The sequence below is a fragment of the Phyllobates terribilis genome, unplaced genomic scaffold (genome assembly GCF_046119375.1).
Source record: "Phyllobates terribilis strain yellow unplaced genomic scaffold, ASM4611937v1 Scaffold_8__6_contigs__length_399053987, whole genome shotgun sequence".
Classification (NCBI taxonomy): Eukaryota; Metazoa; Chordata; class Amphibia; order Anura; family Dendrobatidae; genus Phyllobates; species Phyllobates terribilis.
The window spans coordinates 275,816,449-275,832,845 of NW_027362768.1; the positions used below are offsets into that span (position 1 = coordinate 275,816,449).

The 16,397-nt window shown below is 43.4% G+C and overlaps 1 protein-coding gene across 1 annotated transcript in view; it reads left to right on the forward strand.

Annotated features, from left to right (window-relative positions):
- Positions 1–4,477: 4,477 nt before the first annotated feature.
- The window catches only part of MGAT3 (beta-1,4-mannosyl-glycoprotein 4-beta-N-acetylglucosaminyltransferase), a 209,873-nt gene continuing 197,953 nt past the window's right edge, over positions 4,478–16,397 (forward strand). The window contains exon 1 of the mRNA XM_073644259.1: positions 4,478–5,122. The gene's annotated coding sequence lies outside the window, so the exon portion shown is untranslated. The remainder of the gene's footprint in view (positions 5,123–16,397) is intronic.

The following is a 16,397-nucleotide window of genomic DNA, read 5'->3' on the forward strand; positions in this document are numbered from 1 at the left end:
AGCAGGATCAGGCAGCTTGTTGCTACCCTCATATCAAAATTGTTTACCCATCATTACTAGAGGCAGTTCTCAACCCACAGTTTCCACATTATCAGCATTTCTCAGTTCCATATTATTTTGACCTCAAGAACTGCTTTCGTTCTTCACCTTGTTCCTGTTGGCAGTATATATAAAAGAGCATAAATTCAACTACATGTCACTACTTATTGCAAAATGAAAGGGGATACTATCCTCAAACTCGTGCAAAAGGGGAATTTATAATTTCCTGTATTCTTAGCAAACTTGTTTTGTGTTATGTTGTGCCTTTTTTTGTGATTTCCTTTATTTTGAAACTGCTAGTACAACCTCAGTTTTATCATACATCTTTTTCACACTAGTCTGCACCTCAAAGTTTTTTTATTGTTAGGATGTTATACTTTTGAAAGGCTGATAAAGCGAGGCACAAGATGTCACCAAAGAATTGTACCCTGCCTTCGCCAACTTCTTCTGCCTTTCTGTCATTAAGTGATTAAGCTTTCATATAGTGGCGACCAGGGGCCTAACATAGAAATCATGGGGCCTCATAGCGGAAGTCCTAGATAAGCCCACCCACAAAAAAAAAATTAAAGATTCAGCGGGGTCACAACAGAGCATATCTCACAACTTTGCAGCCCTTGCAAAGTAATTTGTCTCCTATTGAAGCCCCTTAGTGTTCTTTCTCATGCACTAAGATACTCCTTTCATAGCCCCCATAAAGTATGATGCTAACAAAACTGCCACCCAAACATAGTATGATACCGCTACAGTGAATGATGGCTCCCATACAGCCCTCCACACTGTATAATGGCCCCCACACTGTATAGTGGCACTCACACCCTTCACAGAGTATAATGATACTGTATAATAGTTACCATATAGCCCTCGAAACAGTATAATGGCCCCATATAGCCCTCCAAACAGTGTAATGGCCTCCACACAAAGCCCTCCAAGCAATATAATGGTCCCTACATAGCGCCCCAAACAGTATAATTGCCCCACATAGCCGTCCAAACAGTATAAGAGCCCTGCATAGCCCTCCAAACAATATAATGGCCCCCATATAGCCCTCCAAACAGTATAAGGGCCCCACACAGCCTTCTACACAATATAAGGGGCCCACAGAGTACTCCACAGCCCCCCACACCGTATGTACTCATTGATTAAAAAAAAGAACAAAATTACTCACCTTTTCCTGTTTCTCCCCTGCATCGGTCTTTGGAGCATGTGTTCTAAAGCTCCACACAGCGGTCACGATGTAGTGACATCATCGCACCTGCTGCGCTGAGACGTCAGAGATTAGTTGCACAGGGAGAATGATTGAGGAAGGAACTGACGGCATCCTTGATGCAGATACAGATGAAAGTATGATTGGGGAGGGTGCAGCACTGTGCTCCCCCAGCGGATGTGTTGTCTGTCGCTATTAGTGTTACACCACTGGTTGGGGCTCTTAGTTGTCAGTGGCTGCACTCTCCTTATGACTATAGAAGACAGGAGTCCGCTGTAAATGCTTTGTAATTACTTTTTTTACAAGGACACAATTGTTTTTGTGACATTCTGCATGTGACTCGGGACCTGAACTTATTTAACTATAGCAGCATACATTAATGACAGATTAGCTTCAAATATCACCGTCCCTCACCATCAGTCTTGGCTGTCATTTTGATTGTAGATCTCCAATCCTATGCTTAAACCTTGATTGACATATTATTCAGTCCCAGTCATTTGAGGCATGTATAATGTAGTCTCACTCTCAGCTTTGCTGTATAATTTGCGATCTGATATCTCACATTATCTACTAATTACACTTCCATATGTTATCAAATTAAGTTAAACTCTAAACTAATTATATACCAACCAACCCAAAATTGCACTTATATTACAATTTTGTGCAACAGCCCTTTATGCCGCCTCCGTGGGCTGGGTGTTTGGTAGTTCTCACCTCAATATAGTGCAGTGCCTCCACCCGAATCTTGCTGGGAGTAGTAGTGGGATGCAGGAGGGCCTTCCTCTTCTGCCAGGGGTCGACTCGGGAAACCCCTGTACACACTCCATATACACTCACAAAGAGATGAGGTTGAAAACTTAAACAAGTTTATTGTGGAGGAAGGTAAACAGTAAATGTGGTTGGGGGAATGGCAAGTAATAATGAACAAACAGTATTTACAATTGACACATACAAAAAATTAGTTAAGGCTTTGCAGTTAACCTGAAAAATAGGGATGACAATTTCCCTTTAAGTAGCAACAACACACTCCTAGCTAACACTACTAAACCATAAATGGCTGCAGCCTAGGACAGCAACACAGTTCATGGTTGGGGCCCGGTTGCCGAGTGTTGTTGGAGCTCTTGGTTGCTGCACATAACAAAGAAGCAGAATATTCTTCACCGATAGTCTTTTTATAGCTTCAAGTATTTGGAACCACAAGTCTCATAATAGCTCAGCAACAGTTCTCTTATTAAATCAACAGTGGAGCCACAAGTCCTATAATAGCTACTCACTTCTCGATATAGCTGTTCTGTAGTCACACCGTTTCCAGTCTTAGGGCTGCTGGGTCCAGATGCCTTGGTCACTGGGGATGGATAGCAGAATCGGTCCTTTGGTTAAGCCAGGTGGCGACGGACATCTCCTGATAAGCTGACTGGTCTGCAGATGTGGTTTAGCTTCAGGATCATTTTCTCCCCTCACACACTGTGTGGCTGGACGTTTGGCACTCACTCTGTACCTCTGTCCCTTGCTCTCCAGGATCAGACTCTCGCATCTCTGACATGGTGGATTGTAGGTTTCTCTTTCACTGCTCTTAGCTCCACCCGTCTTCTCCAACCTGTTCAGCCAATCAGTCTCTTCCTCTGCTGCACTTCCTCCCCCATGATGCAGAGAGCAGCAATGTCCACTGGGAGTTGTAGTCCAAGAAAGAGCAGCATAAGAGTCAACAATGTCTGCTGCTGTGAATGGTTGTGTAATCCCAGCAATTCCATTCTCTGTACACACAGGTCTTACTACAGGTGTTACATTTGGAAAATGCCATGGCATGATTGGGCACCGACTTGTGACTGGCTTCAATGGTCAAGTGACTGAGCAGTGTATCAGCATAAAACATCCAATAAAGTGCTGCTCATGTCACCTGATCGCTGCAGCCAATCACATGTCGTAACGGCCCGGCAGCTAGTGGTACGCTGACATTACCTCTTCCTGCCTCTGAATAGACCACAGTGTACACTTTTCTGGGTTGGCATGCGTAGGTGAGTATGACTAAGTTTGTAATATTTTACACATCCAGTCCTCTTGACAAAGCTTTACTTTGCCTGGACAACCCCTTTAAGTTTTACAAAAGGAAGGTACTGTAAGTATCCTCTTTTGGTCTTTTTGGCTTGTAGTGTTTGACAATGTCTGTGGCTCTTCATCTTCTGAAGATGGCAATTTTGTGTGGGTTCACACTTCATAGAAAACATTAGTTTCCCATTTTTTCAGATATGTTCTAAATAAAATACAGTAAGGCTAAGTGCCCACGATGCAGAAATGCTACAGGGCGTTTCTGCATCTCCCTGGCAGAAAAAAAGCATGCGGATTTTACATGCGTTTTTTCTGCCAGGTAGAAGCGTTTGTAAGCGTTTTTAACATGCGATTTCGCATGCGGGTTGTCAAGCGCTTTCCAAGAGTTTTTAGCATCACTTGGAAAAATGCTTGACAACTTGGTCACACTATACAAATCCATGCAACCGGCATGGATTTATGTTGTGTGACCAAGTTACGATGCTGCAAATGCAGCATCAATAGTAAAAAAAAATAATAAAAATGTTGAAAAATAAAAAAAAACATTATACTCAACTTCTGATGGGCCCCGGTCTCCACTACGGTGCGTCCGGTGTCCTCGGCTGCTCGCGGTCACATGACTAAATGACGTAATGGAAGGTCCTTTTACATCACAACGAGCAGCCGAAGAGCCAGCAGCACCGCCGGAAGCAGACAGGGGGCCATCAGAAGGTAAGTATATGTTTTTTTTTTAATTCTTTTTTTTACAGGTTCTATGGTACCCGGTTCTGGAGGAGGGTCTCCTCTTATCTAGACCCGGGTACCATCCGCACATTGAATCGCATAATATCCGCATGTGTACGTGTAGTCATGCGGATGTTATGTGATTCAATGCAAGTCAATGGCTGTGATTTCGCAAAATTAATGGTTGTGCTGCGGAATTTTCCGCAATGATAATCCGCAGCGGAAATTTCCGCAGCATGTGCACAGCACATGCGGATTATCATTGAGAAACATGGCAGACAACTTAACAAGCGTTTTTAATGCGTTTTCGTGGCGGAAATGGCGCAGCGGAAACGCATTAAATCTGCATCGTGGGCACACAGCCTAAAACATCTCTATACGACCACCCCCTAGAGAAGACCACCCCTTATCCAGCCCAGATTTCCTGTGACAGATTTTCAGTTCCTCCAAATACTGGTGTGCGGCATTAGCTGTTAGGTCTGCTGGCCGGGTTGTGGACAGGAAGATAAGAGAAAGGCAATAAGTTTTTTACAGGCAAAGTAAGGGTATGCTGTTGGATCACGTGCAGTTAAAGCTCCTCTTTGCAGACTGTGAAAAAAGCCAGGGCTTGCACCTGTAACCTCACATCCTTCCTGTTCTGACGCATATTATTACTTTAAAATATCTATGTGGTTTCTGCTTTAACAACATTGTCTCAGACATCATTATTACTCTCAAGATGGAAAATCTCCAAAAGTTGAACTTACAAGGCACTATCTGCTGTAGGATTCCTGCTAATATCATAAAGGTGCAATCAAAAGCTATAACCTCCGTCAATTATTCAGATAACGTCACAGATGATTACAAATGGAGAACTATAGCTCCCTCGTCCATGTGATGTTGTAAGTATGGATCACCCAAAGCAGAAGTCTGTTGAACCTCGAAAACGAACTACCATAGACCTGAGATTCACATTAGCTTACAATGGTCATTACGTGTAACCCACATGGCAGTGAAAGAAAACTAATTTTAGAAGATATGGACAAAAATACAGGAAATTCAAAGTTAGCACCTGCTGAAAATTATTGAGGTCCCTCAAGCCTGAACATTGCCTGGAGATATTCATTAAAGGTAGGAAAATTAAAATAGGTTTATTACAAGATGGTTATAGGTGGACTGGCGGGTGGTTAACATGGTCATGGAGTTACCCTATTGTAGGGAAAAAAGAGTTATTGAGAATTAATAAGCAAATTCATACTAATTGTTATCTCAGTTATGGATGCATGAGGAACTACTGTTTTGGATACAGTTTTTAAATGAGTGTATACCAAGTATATTTCTGGTGAATTATATCCTTACAGGACTTTTGTGATGACTCCATGAGGGTGAGGCTAAAGGTCCTGTGTAACCAGGATATATGTCCAATATATCAATTACTAAAACGTTCGAGGAGAATAGGGGGACCATCTGGCACTTTTGAAAAAGAATCAGCTCTTTTGGATTACATTTCTAAAATCCTTAGGACCCTTAGGGTTAAATCTGGATTATCTAATCAGTCAATGGAGTAAGGTTTCTCAGGGGGATACAACTAGCTGTGAACATATGTGAAATTGCAACCAGATAATGGTCTTTAGATGACTGCTGATTCAAATTGATTAAAACTTAAAAGAAAGATAGATAGATAGATAGATAGATAGATAGATAGATAGATAGATAGATAGATAGATTAAAATTAAAAGTATAGGTGCAGCACCAGAAAAAAAGCTGAGAAACGTCTGCATATGGATTGATGTCCTGATGATATGGACCATTAAATTTATTATCTTTTTCTAAATTGCTGCATTGGTGTGCCACCTCCATTTTTTACATAGATAAATAGATAGATAGATAGGTAGATTAGGATCCGCTTGTGACAAAGATGCCTTGCGTGTAGTGCTTGATTGTTGTTCTCTAAAGAACATGTGGATATGCCAGTTTTAGGCTATGTGCACACTCAGCGTTTTGAAGTGTTTTTGCAGCGTTTCTCCCGCCGCAGAAACACTGCGAAAACGCTTGTTAATTGGTCTGGCATGCATAGCAATGCACATCCGGATGTGCTGTGCACATGATGCGTAAATTTCCGCTCCGGATTTGCATTGCGTTAAAAACGCAGCACTACCATTGTTTGGGCATTTCCGCTGCAAATTCGCGCCCATTCACTTGAATTGAAACGCAGCAAAACCACAGGTAACCTGTGGATTTGCTGCGTTTCAATTAAAGTCAATGGCCGCAAATTCGCGGCGGAAACGAGCTGCGTGTGGGGAGGGGAGGCTACTACTCCTTTCATCCGATCGCCGCTCTCGCTGATAACAGCGAGAGCAGCATGGCTGGAAGGAGCAGAAGTCTGCTCTGCCCAGCCCGCGTGCCCGCAGTGTAAAAAAAAGAAAAATAAAGAAAAAAAAACAAAACAACCTTTTATACTCACCTGTCCAGCGCCCCCCCCGGTGTCCTCCTGGTCCCCGGCAGCGATCCTCTCCTCCCGGCGGCTGACGGTACACTGTGGGGAGAGGGCTCGCTCCCTACAGTGTACTGAGCTGCCAGGACCTGTAGTGACGTAGCGATCTGCTGATCGGTCACATGACCGATCAGCTGATGCTTACGTCACCGCAGGTATACAATAATCAATAATTATGCTCTGTAAATAGTCACCAAAGTAGTGCCATAATTGCATAATATGATCCCGGCGTCATAACAAAGAAATAAGACACACCATCAGGATGAAAATATAAATATAAATGAAAATATATGTCCAGTATAATCGTATATGCAATGTAACACTCTACAATAGATAGTTAAGGGACTAAAGGCAACATCAGTGTCACAATACTTAAGGTTTAAGAAAAAAAGAGGAGAGAAGCGCGCTGTGTGAAGGACCAGATGGACCAATGTGGATTGAAAACGGCCAAGAGGCCACTCACCTACTGGAGTTGTGCACCTGTGGCACCCCAGGGGTCTGGTTACCACAGTAATAGAGATATTATGTCTGAGAGCAAGTGGGAGGTTTCTCTGGTCAGGAGCCCTAAGCATGCAACACGGCCCACCCAGACCTGGGAGGGGAGGAATCTACCCTTATAAACTGGGTCTGGGGCGCGATTAGGGAGTGAAGTCCCAGACAGAGACGCAGTCAGGTCTGGAGGACAGCAGACACAGGGAAAGTTACAACAGGAGCTCTGTAGGAGCAGGAGCGAGTGCCAGAGGCTGGAAGCTAGAAAGCTCGCCTTGGCTGAAGACACTAACCCGGAGACGGAGTCCGAGGCTGTGGGGACATCCAGGTCCAGCAGCAGAATCCAACCGGCAGGGGATTCCATGTCCTCTGGCCTTAGAAACCCGAAGGCACGGTCACAAACAAGGGACCAGCACCGCCATCGTGAAGCGAAGGCTAACGGAAGGCCCCAAGTCACGGGCCATACGGGTGAGCACCACACGGTATACTCAGGGACGTGGGCTACTTCTACCCGCATAGAGCAAGGTAGCCAGGAAAGAGTGCAGATAGTCGGGGAGGCCTACAACTCCACCTGGCCAGGGGAGATCCTGCTTGCTCACAGACTGACCAAGCCCCTACTGCTAACCAGTACTCCCGGGAGGGTCTGCTTTATACCATCAGTAAAGACCCTGAACTGCGTCACACGTCTCTGTGTTTCATCGCCGCACCAGCACCATTACTACTGGGACGCTCACACCATCACTCCCATCATCCACATTAGCTGCCCTGAGGCAATACTTCTCCCGTGGGGAGTTATCCCATACTCGGCTGCGCAAACAACATCAGCCTCAGCGGTCGGCAGCGCAGCGGCGGTCCCCACTGACCGCAATCCACGGGTGGCGTAGTCGGACACTTGTTACAACATTAAGACTGCCACTGGTTTGACCGCCCTGGGCACGGACCGGGTCACCGCCACGGAGAACTACAACCCCCAGCGATCCGGCTCCGGGTATCCCCCTGCACAGCACAGGCCCAGGGGGCGCATCACACCCCTGCACAACCCCGGTGACTGCCAGAAGGTGGAGAGAGGGTGAGTCTCACTGCGTGGTGCAGGCCGGTGGGCTGACCATGTGCTGCGTGCCGCGGACCGCTGGCTGTGCTCAACCCGCTTCCGGGTTCCTGATCCAAATCCTTCATTCGCTACAGCTGATTCACAAGACAAAGGAAAAAGTTTGTCCCTTAAATTTCTTAAATCCACTAAACAAATTTTTTTTTTATAAACAACATAGGAAAACTTTGTCAATTGCCCCTGTAAAACTGGATGTTGTAAGATCTGTGAAAGATAAAAACATGTCAGAGAATACTAATAAGGATTCAACTGACAGAATAAATTAAAATATGACACAAATAGCACAGTCCAACTTGGATTCAAATCCCACATCTTTGGCTATGGTCCCAATAGTCCAGTCAATCAATAAAGACCCAGTTCATTTTCCACTAGACTTTGGAGCAAATTGTCTACCTACGGCCATATCTACACAAATGGAGGACTATACTGACCCCATGAATTTGTCCTTATTGACAGTACACAATTATACACCTTCACAGATTAAATGCACTGAATCTTCAACAATACTCACTACAACCAATACAAATGAATCGGTTATGTCAAATTCTTTTAGGGATGAAGTTCGACTTAATGACCACCATCCACTCAATGGGGACTCCTCCATTGAAATGCTTACTTTGGATGGGGGTCGTAGTCCTCCAAATAAGGAACTTACCACCACCAACATCATCCACTCATTAGTTCCTTCACCTTCCCTTAAAAATGTTTCATCGACAATAAATTTAACTCCATCAGTACAGGAATCAATAAATAAGGTTCAATTCTCTATTCCCTTGAATGAGAAAAATGTTATAACTAATCAGAACTCCAATCTAAGGGACTCGAAAATTACACAGTTTTTTCGGGTTGCCCCCGGACGTCACCCAAAGAGAAAAAGAGAAAACGGGGCTGTAGAGGAAGTGGACGAACCCTCTGCAGACCCGATACTTTCACTAGATGCATCTCAGAAAAGGACAAAAGCCGACTAGATCACAAGAATACGAGTGAGAATTCAGGAATTTTCAATTTGTCGGACCACAACCTAACTAAGGATGAGGTCCGATTACTTGAACGGGGTTTGTCTTTTTGCCCTAATTCTCCAACTAATGTGTTTTCATTATACAATTATACAAAATCTTAAAATTATACAAAATCTTAATGATTTTTTAAAAAAACTAACTATACAATGACATTTTTTATTAGGAGAGAGGAGAAAAAAAGTTATAACTTCACCCTCACAAAACCCTTCCCTCACAATTAATTCAGAGGTTGAACCAGTGCATGTAGATGTACATGGATATTCAAGTAAATTTTATCCGTTGCATCATAAAGGTTCTCATATTGAAACATTTCAACAACTTATTCTAAAGGATATTCGGTCTTTTGAGCATCTAAAAATTAGGGATAATTTAAGTCCCAGTGAGAGACGAGCCGTCATTTCACTTAGGAACAATCAAAATCTTATCATTAAGAGTGCAGATAAAGGGGGTGGTGTAGTACTGATGAACTGAGGCTGGTATCTTGGGGAGGGAAGAAGAATCTTGGATGATCATGATTATTATTAAATGTTATCCCATGACCCTTCGGTTTCAATATTCCTAAAATATAAGGAACATATAAAAACCGCACATGTTAATGGTCTCCTAAACAAAAAAGAGAAGAAATTTTTAGATATAACACAATTCAGGGTCCCCTTCTTCCATTTCCTCCCCAAGATACACAAAAGCCCTACAACCCCCCCCCCCCCCCCCGGTCGCCCAATCATCTCGGGAATTGGTTCTATTACCAGTAACCTCTCCCATTACGTTGATCTCTTTCTTCAAAAATATGTCCTCAAGCTTGATTCTTACCTGAGAGATTCTTCTCAATTAATCAAACTCCTAAGAGGTCTCCCCCCCATGAACAATTGTCTCATCTTGACTCTTGATGTTAGTGCTCTTTACAGTAATATATCCCATGAATTGGGGTTGCGAGCAGTCGGAAAATTTTTGTCGACTGATACCAATATTCCAGCTGAGCAAAAGAATTTTCTCAAAACATCTATTATGTTCATATTGAACAATAATGTATTCACGTTTGAAGGGGTGGTCTACCGTCAGATAAGGGGCTGTGCGATGGGGACGAGATTCACTCCCAGTTACGCTAATTTTTTGGGGGATCTTTGAGTCCGTCTTCATCGCACAGTCCCCCATGGCAGTTAACCATGTGGTGTTTCACCGCCGTTATATAGACGATTTATTCTTTTTGTGGAGGGGCACTAGTGAGAGTGCATTGAAGTTCATTGATGAACTCAATTCCAATTCATGGGGTTTATCCTTCACAGCAACTTTTTCTGAAACTTACCTACAATTCTTGGACCTGATGGTGCAGTTTGACCCAATGAGAAGATTGTTCACATCAACCTTCTTCAAACCAGTGGATGTAAATAGTTATCTGAGGTTTGATTGGCGGGTCCAAAAAAACTGCACCAGAGACTCTGAATTTTTGGTGGAATCTAAAATATTGAGAAAACAGTTTATACAGAAAGATTACCCCAAAAAATTATTGAAGGATTCCTTTTCTAAAACTAGGGCCCTTACCAGGACATGTGCATCGATAGGATTGAGTCATCCACTGGTAAAAATAAAAATAAAATAGCCTTAGATTTGACTAGATGGAGTATGGTGACTACATTTAGTCAATCTAGGGTTACCATTCACAGTATCCTGAATAAATTTTGGTTTATTTTGAGGGGTGACCCAATTTTAGGGCCTTTCATACCCAATAAACCAAGTATTATTTATAGGAAGAATAAAAATCTACGAAGTTTAATAGCACCAAGTAATTTTTGAAGTCCAAAATACAGCCACCACAGGATGTCATCTGTCCGGGGTGTTTTCCGTGCAATACGCCAAAGTGTTTATGTTGTAGAGCCATTCAAAATGGCGCCCAAAAGATTTCCTCATCACACACCACAGAAAATAAATTCTCTATTAAACACAATGTGAATTGTCAATCAACACATGTGATCTACTTACTGGAGTGTACATGTGACCTCCAGTACGTGGGCCAAACAATACAAACTATGCATGCACGTCTAAATAAACATAGACACACATCCGGATAGGTTATCAATTACATAGCGTATCGAAACACTTCAGTATTGTCCATCAAAAAGATCCAGGATATAAGAGGCTTACTATCATTGACCATGTACCTGATACCGTCTCTGATCGATTGGTGAGTTTGATTAATAAGGAGAGTTTTTGGATTTTCAATTTGAGCACACTAGCCCCTGAAGGTCTGAATTTGTCCCTTGAAAATGTGACCAGCTCCTAGGGACTTTATTCTTCCCCTTTTAGAATGATCTATATTCGCCACTTTTCACTCTCCTCCTCTTCTTCTCATTATTAATTTTGTATTTGCAATATGTCACAATTGATTCTTGTGTGTATTTTATACTGGTAATGTATTTTTTAATATTGTCCATCAATACGTATTGCTATATTCCGTTTTATCTAATATGTTTTTGATCCTCAAATTCATGTGAAGGTTGTCCATGTGCGACTGTTGGGGGCCCATGCACACTGACACATGTAGGGGTCCTTGTGAACCCAGGTTCATCTTATTAGTGTTTGAACTAATTATTGTAAAACTTATTAGTAATATGTAATATGTCACTCATAATACAATAATTCTTGTGTGTATTTTACAATTAACAATGTATTTCTTAATATTGTCTATCAACATGTATTGCTATATTCTACGTCTTATCCATTGTATTTTTGGTTTTTGAATTCATGTGAAGGTTGTCCATGTGCGACTGTTGGAGGCACATACACATCGGCACATGAAGGGTTCCTTGTGAACCCAGGTTCAACTAATTAGTGTTTCAACTAATTATTGCAAAACTAATTAGTATACCAACCAGTCATTGTGAAGCTTTGCCTACATATGTTTTACCCTGTGTCCATACCCTTGCACCACCTGATGAAGATAGTTTGCTATCGAAACGCGTTGTGGAAAGGGCTTATTAAATGTTTTTAGCCCCAAATTTGTTTTCTCCAGTGATCACTTTAGCGCTCCATAGAAAGCTTTCCTTTTATACATAATACTTAACGTTGGTCTTGTGGATGGCATTGGTTGCAAAAAATAACTCAATTAGTAAGAGAATAAATAAATAGACATATCGTATATTAAATGGTTATATCACTAAAGTTCCCAATAATCATATACTTTGTCATGAGAACATGACATTCACAATGCGCCAAGTGGAACATGTAGAGGACAAACACAGAAGAAAAAAATATTTTTTTCCTGGTAAACAGAGGCATGCCGAAATGCATCCAATAAACCAACGTCTTTGAATATAGTCTGCAGAACGCTGGAGAAAGGATAAAGATACCTACTGGCACCTAGGAATGCAAACCATAATAAATGGTGATGAATAACAAGAAAGCAGAGCATGGTGCGGCAGGGAGAAGACCCCACGTGTATCACTGTGTCTAGCACTGCTTCATCAGGGGAAGTGAAATCCATAAACCCCCTGTGATTTAAATATACACATAATCACTCATGTATGTAACAGTAGCGTACGGAGCCTCATTGTGAAGCCGGCGGAAGCTGAAATGACATACGATGACATACTACGTTAAGTGAGGACAGTAATGTTTGCCAGAGATCATTACTGCACTTGCGCGAAGACATCACAACAGAAACCTTGCTTACTGGGAAGATCCACCCACAGATGGAAGCAGCGGCTTGGTAGCACATTATACAGATGAGGGCCAATGCGTGGTCCCTATAGCCAGGGCCGGCTCTAGGTTTTTCTAGGTCCCAGGCGAAAGAGTCTCAGTGGGCCCCTTTAACACATACCACGATTCATGATGCACAGATACCGCAGAGAAATATATATATAGTACAAGGCCAAAGATTTCACTTCTTACATTACATGAGTGATATCTATTGTAATTTCCACAATAGCTCAGAAACTGGCGAATCGCTCCACACCGTATACTGGCCCCCATAAAATGCTCCATACAGAATACTGGCCCCCATAAAATGCTCCATACAAAATACTGGCCCCCATAAAATGCTCTGTACAGAATACTGGCCCCCATAAAATGCTCCGTACAGAATACTGGCCCCCATAAAGTGCTCCATATGGAATACTGGCCCCCCATATAACGCTCCATATAGAATACTGGCCCCCATATAACACTCCATACAGAATACTGACCCCCATAAAATGCTCCGTACAGGATACTGGCCCTCATATAACACTCCATACAGGATATTGGCCCCCATATAATGCTCCATGCAGGCTGTTCCCTCCACATAATTCACTATGCAGGCTGTTCTCCCCCTTATAATGCCCCATGCAGGATGTCACCCCACATATAATGCCCCATGCAAGATGTCACCCCCCCATATAATGCCCCATGCGGGATGTCACCCCCCCATATAATGCCCCATGCAGGATGTCACACCCCATATAATGCCTCATGCAGGATGTCACTTCTCCCCCCCATATAATGCCCTATGCAGGATGTCCCTTCCCCCCCATATAATGCCCCATGCAGGATGTCCCTTCTCCCCCATATAATGCCCCATGCAGGATGTCACCCCCCTTATAATGCCCCATGCAGGCTGTTCCCCCCCTTATAATGCCCCATGCAAGATGTCACCCCCCATATAATGCCCCATGCAGGATGTCACTTCTCCCCCCCATATAATGCCCCATGCAGGATGTCCTTTCCCCCCCATATAATGCCCTATGCAGGATGTCCCTTCCCCCCCATGTAATGCCCTATGCAGGATGTCCCTTCCCCCCATATAATGCCCCATGCAGGATGTCCCTTTCCCCACCATATAATGCCCCATGCAGGATGTCACCCCCCCTCTTTATAATGCCCCATGCAGGATGTCACCCCCCCTCTTTATAATGCCCCATGCAGGATGTCACCCCCCCTCTTTATAATGCCCCATGCAGGAGGTCACCCCCCCTCTTTATAATGCCCCATGCAGGATGTCACCCCCTCCCCCTATATAATGCCCCATGCCTCCATACATAAAAAAAAAAAACGCTGCTCAGGTCTGGACTCCAGCGTCACCGGCGTTGTCCCAGTCAGCGCTGCCTGTGATGGCTCAGGGGAGGGCGCGGTGGAAAGACGTCACTGCACCCTCTGACCTGAGACGTCACAGGGAGCGCACAGCAGGAAGACAGCAGATCTGCGGAGGCAGGGGGGAGAGGTAAGTGTCCGGCTGCCGGGGCCCTGAGCAAGCGGGTGATAAGGGCGGGCTCTGGCACCGTTCTCCTCCTCCTATAGCCCGGCAGGGTGCTTGACCACGAGTGGGCCCCCCGCCTGCTCAGGGCCCCGGCACTTGCCAGGGTGCGCCGGGTGCTGACACCGGCCCTGCCTATAGTTAATAGTGCACATACGCTATAATATTCAAGAAGAAGGATCTGAATGCACCATAATGCACAAGTACCCCAGAATTCACAGTCATACAAATATTTGATAATGCAAATGTATAAACCATAATAGATAAAATACCCATTTGTGTCTTGCAGCCAAATACATGATCTAGACCAGGGATGTGAAACTCAAATACACAAAGTGGCAAAATTGAAAACTTGGACAAAGTCACAGGCCAAACTTGATATTTATTAAAAAAAAATGTCTACAATTGAGAAAATGTTTCCTTATCATCAAATATAATTTTGAAACTTTTCATATGGAAACAAACTTAAAAGGGTTGTCCCATGAATAAAGTACATTTAAATTAATAGATCTTAGAATAAAATTAGCACATAAACACAAATGGAGCATAGTGCAATAATATAATATGTTATGTAAGAGCAGTAAAAAGCATATGACCCAATGGCCTAATTTACATATATAATAACAAAGGATAAAAAGACTTGAATTAATAAATAATACAGATAATAAAGTATGATGCCAACAAAGGTGCCCCCCAAACACAATATGGTACCCTCACAGTGAATTCCTCCACAGTACTCTCCACATGCCCGGTATGATGACCCTACTGTACCCCCCCAGCAAAGTATGGTGACCCATCACAATATGATGCCCCAACTGTGATCTCCACACAGACCTCCATACTGTATTATGGGCCCCACATAGCCCTCCATACAGTATAATGAGCCCACATAGTCCTCCTTACAGTATAATGAGCCCCACATAGTCCTCCATACAGAATAATGGCCCCACAAAGTCTTCCATACAGAATAATGGGTCCCACACAGTCCTCCATACAGTATAATGGCCCCACAAAGTCTTCCATACAGAATAATGGGCCCCTCATAGTCCTCCATACAGTATAATGGGCCCCATATAGTCCTCCATACAGTATAATGGGCCCCACGAAGGCCTCTATACAAAATAATGGGCCCCACATAGTCCTCCATATAGTATAATGGGCCCCACAAAGTCCTCCATACAGTAATAATGGGCCCCACATAGTTCTCCATACAGGATAATGGCCCCACATAGTTCTCCATACAGAATAATGGGCCCACATAGTCCTCCATACAGAATAATGGGCCCTACATAGTCCTCCATACAGAATAATGGGCCCCACATAGTCCTCTATACAGAATAATGGGCCCGACATAGCCCTCCATACAGTATAATGGGCCACATATAGTCTTCCATACCGAATAATGGGCCCTACATAGCCCTCCAAGGAGTACAGTGTATAATGGCCCCACATGCCACATTCATACTTAATCCTACCAAAGGATGCCTAATGTATGAATTCATAATAACAGCACCAAATAGAAAAAAGCCAGAATTAGATGGACATAAGATACTCTATATACATAATGGGACCAGCTCAAAAGAGCTAGCAGTTAAAAAGGTATGTATAAAAGTTAGTCACCATAGAGAGAGCATGCCTGTATTCAATTCCCAGTTCTAGCCACTCTACATACTGTACATATAGAGCCCTAACAATACATCAGATGAAGATATAATGACCATCCTTTGAAACAAAATAATATATATACAGTGCTAAAGAGGACTTACGGTAAGTAGTCACATGTGCAGGCATGCAAGCCATAGATTGCCATTATTTAGAGAGACTGTCATAAATAAGACACTTAGCCCCTGATAGAAACACTCACATGGAGTCACATTGGACTCGGTCAGGTCTCTGTTCTGGTGGGTTCCATCATTTTAGGTATTCTCATAACTGTGGTTGACCACAAGTTTTTGCTCTGTCAGAATAGAGGCCATGCTGGTATGTGCTGCCCCCCTCCTGGTATTTGCGCTGCCCCCATCCTGTCTCCACCATCCTATCCTGGTATGCATGGCACCCCTCACCCCCAATCC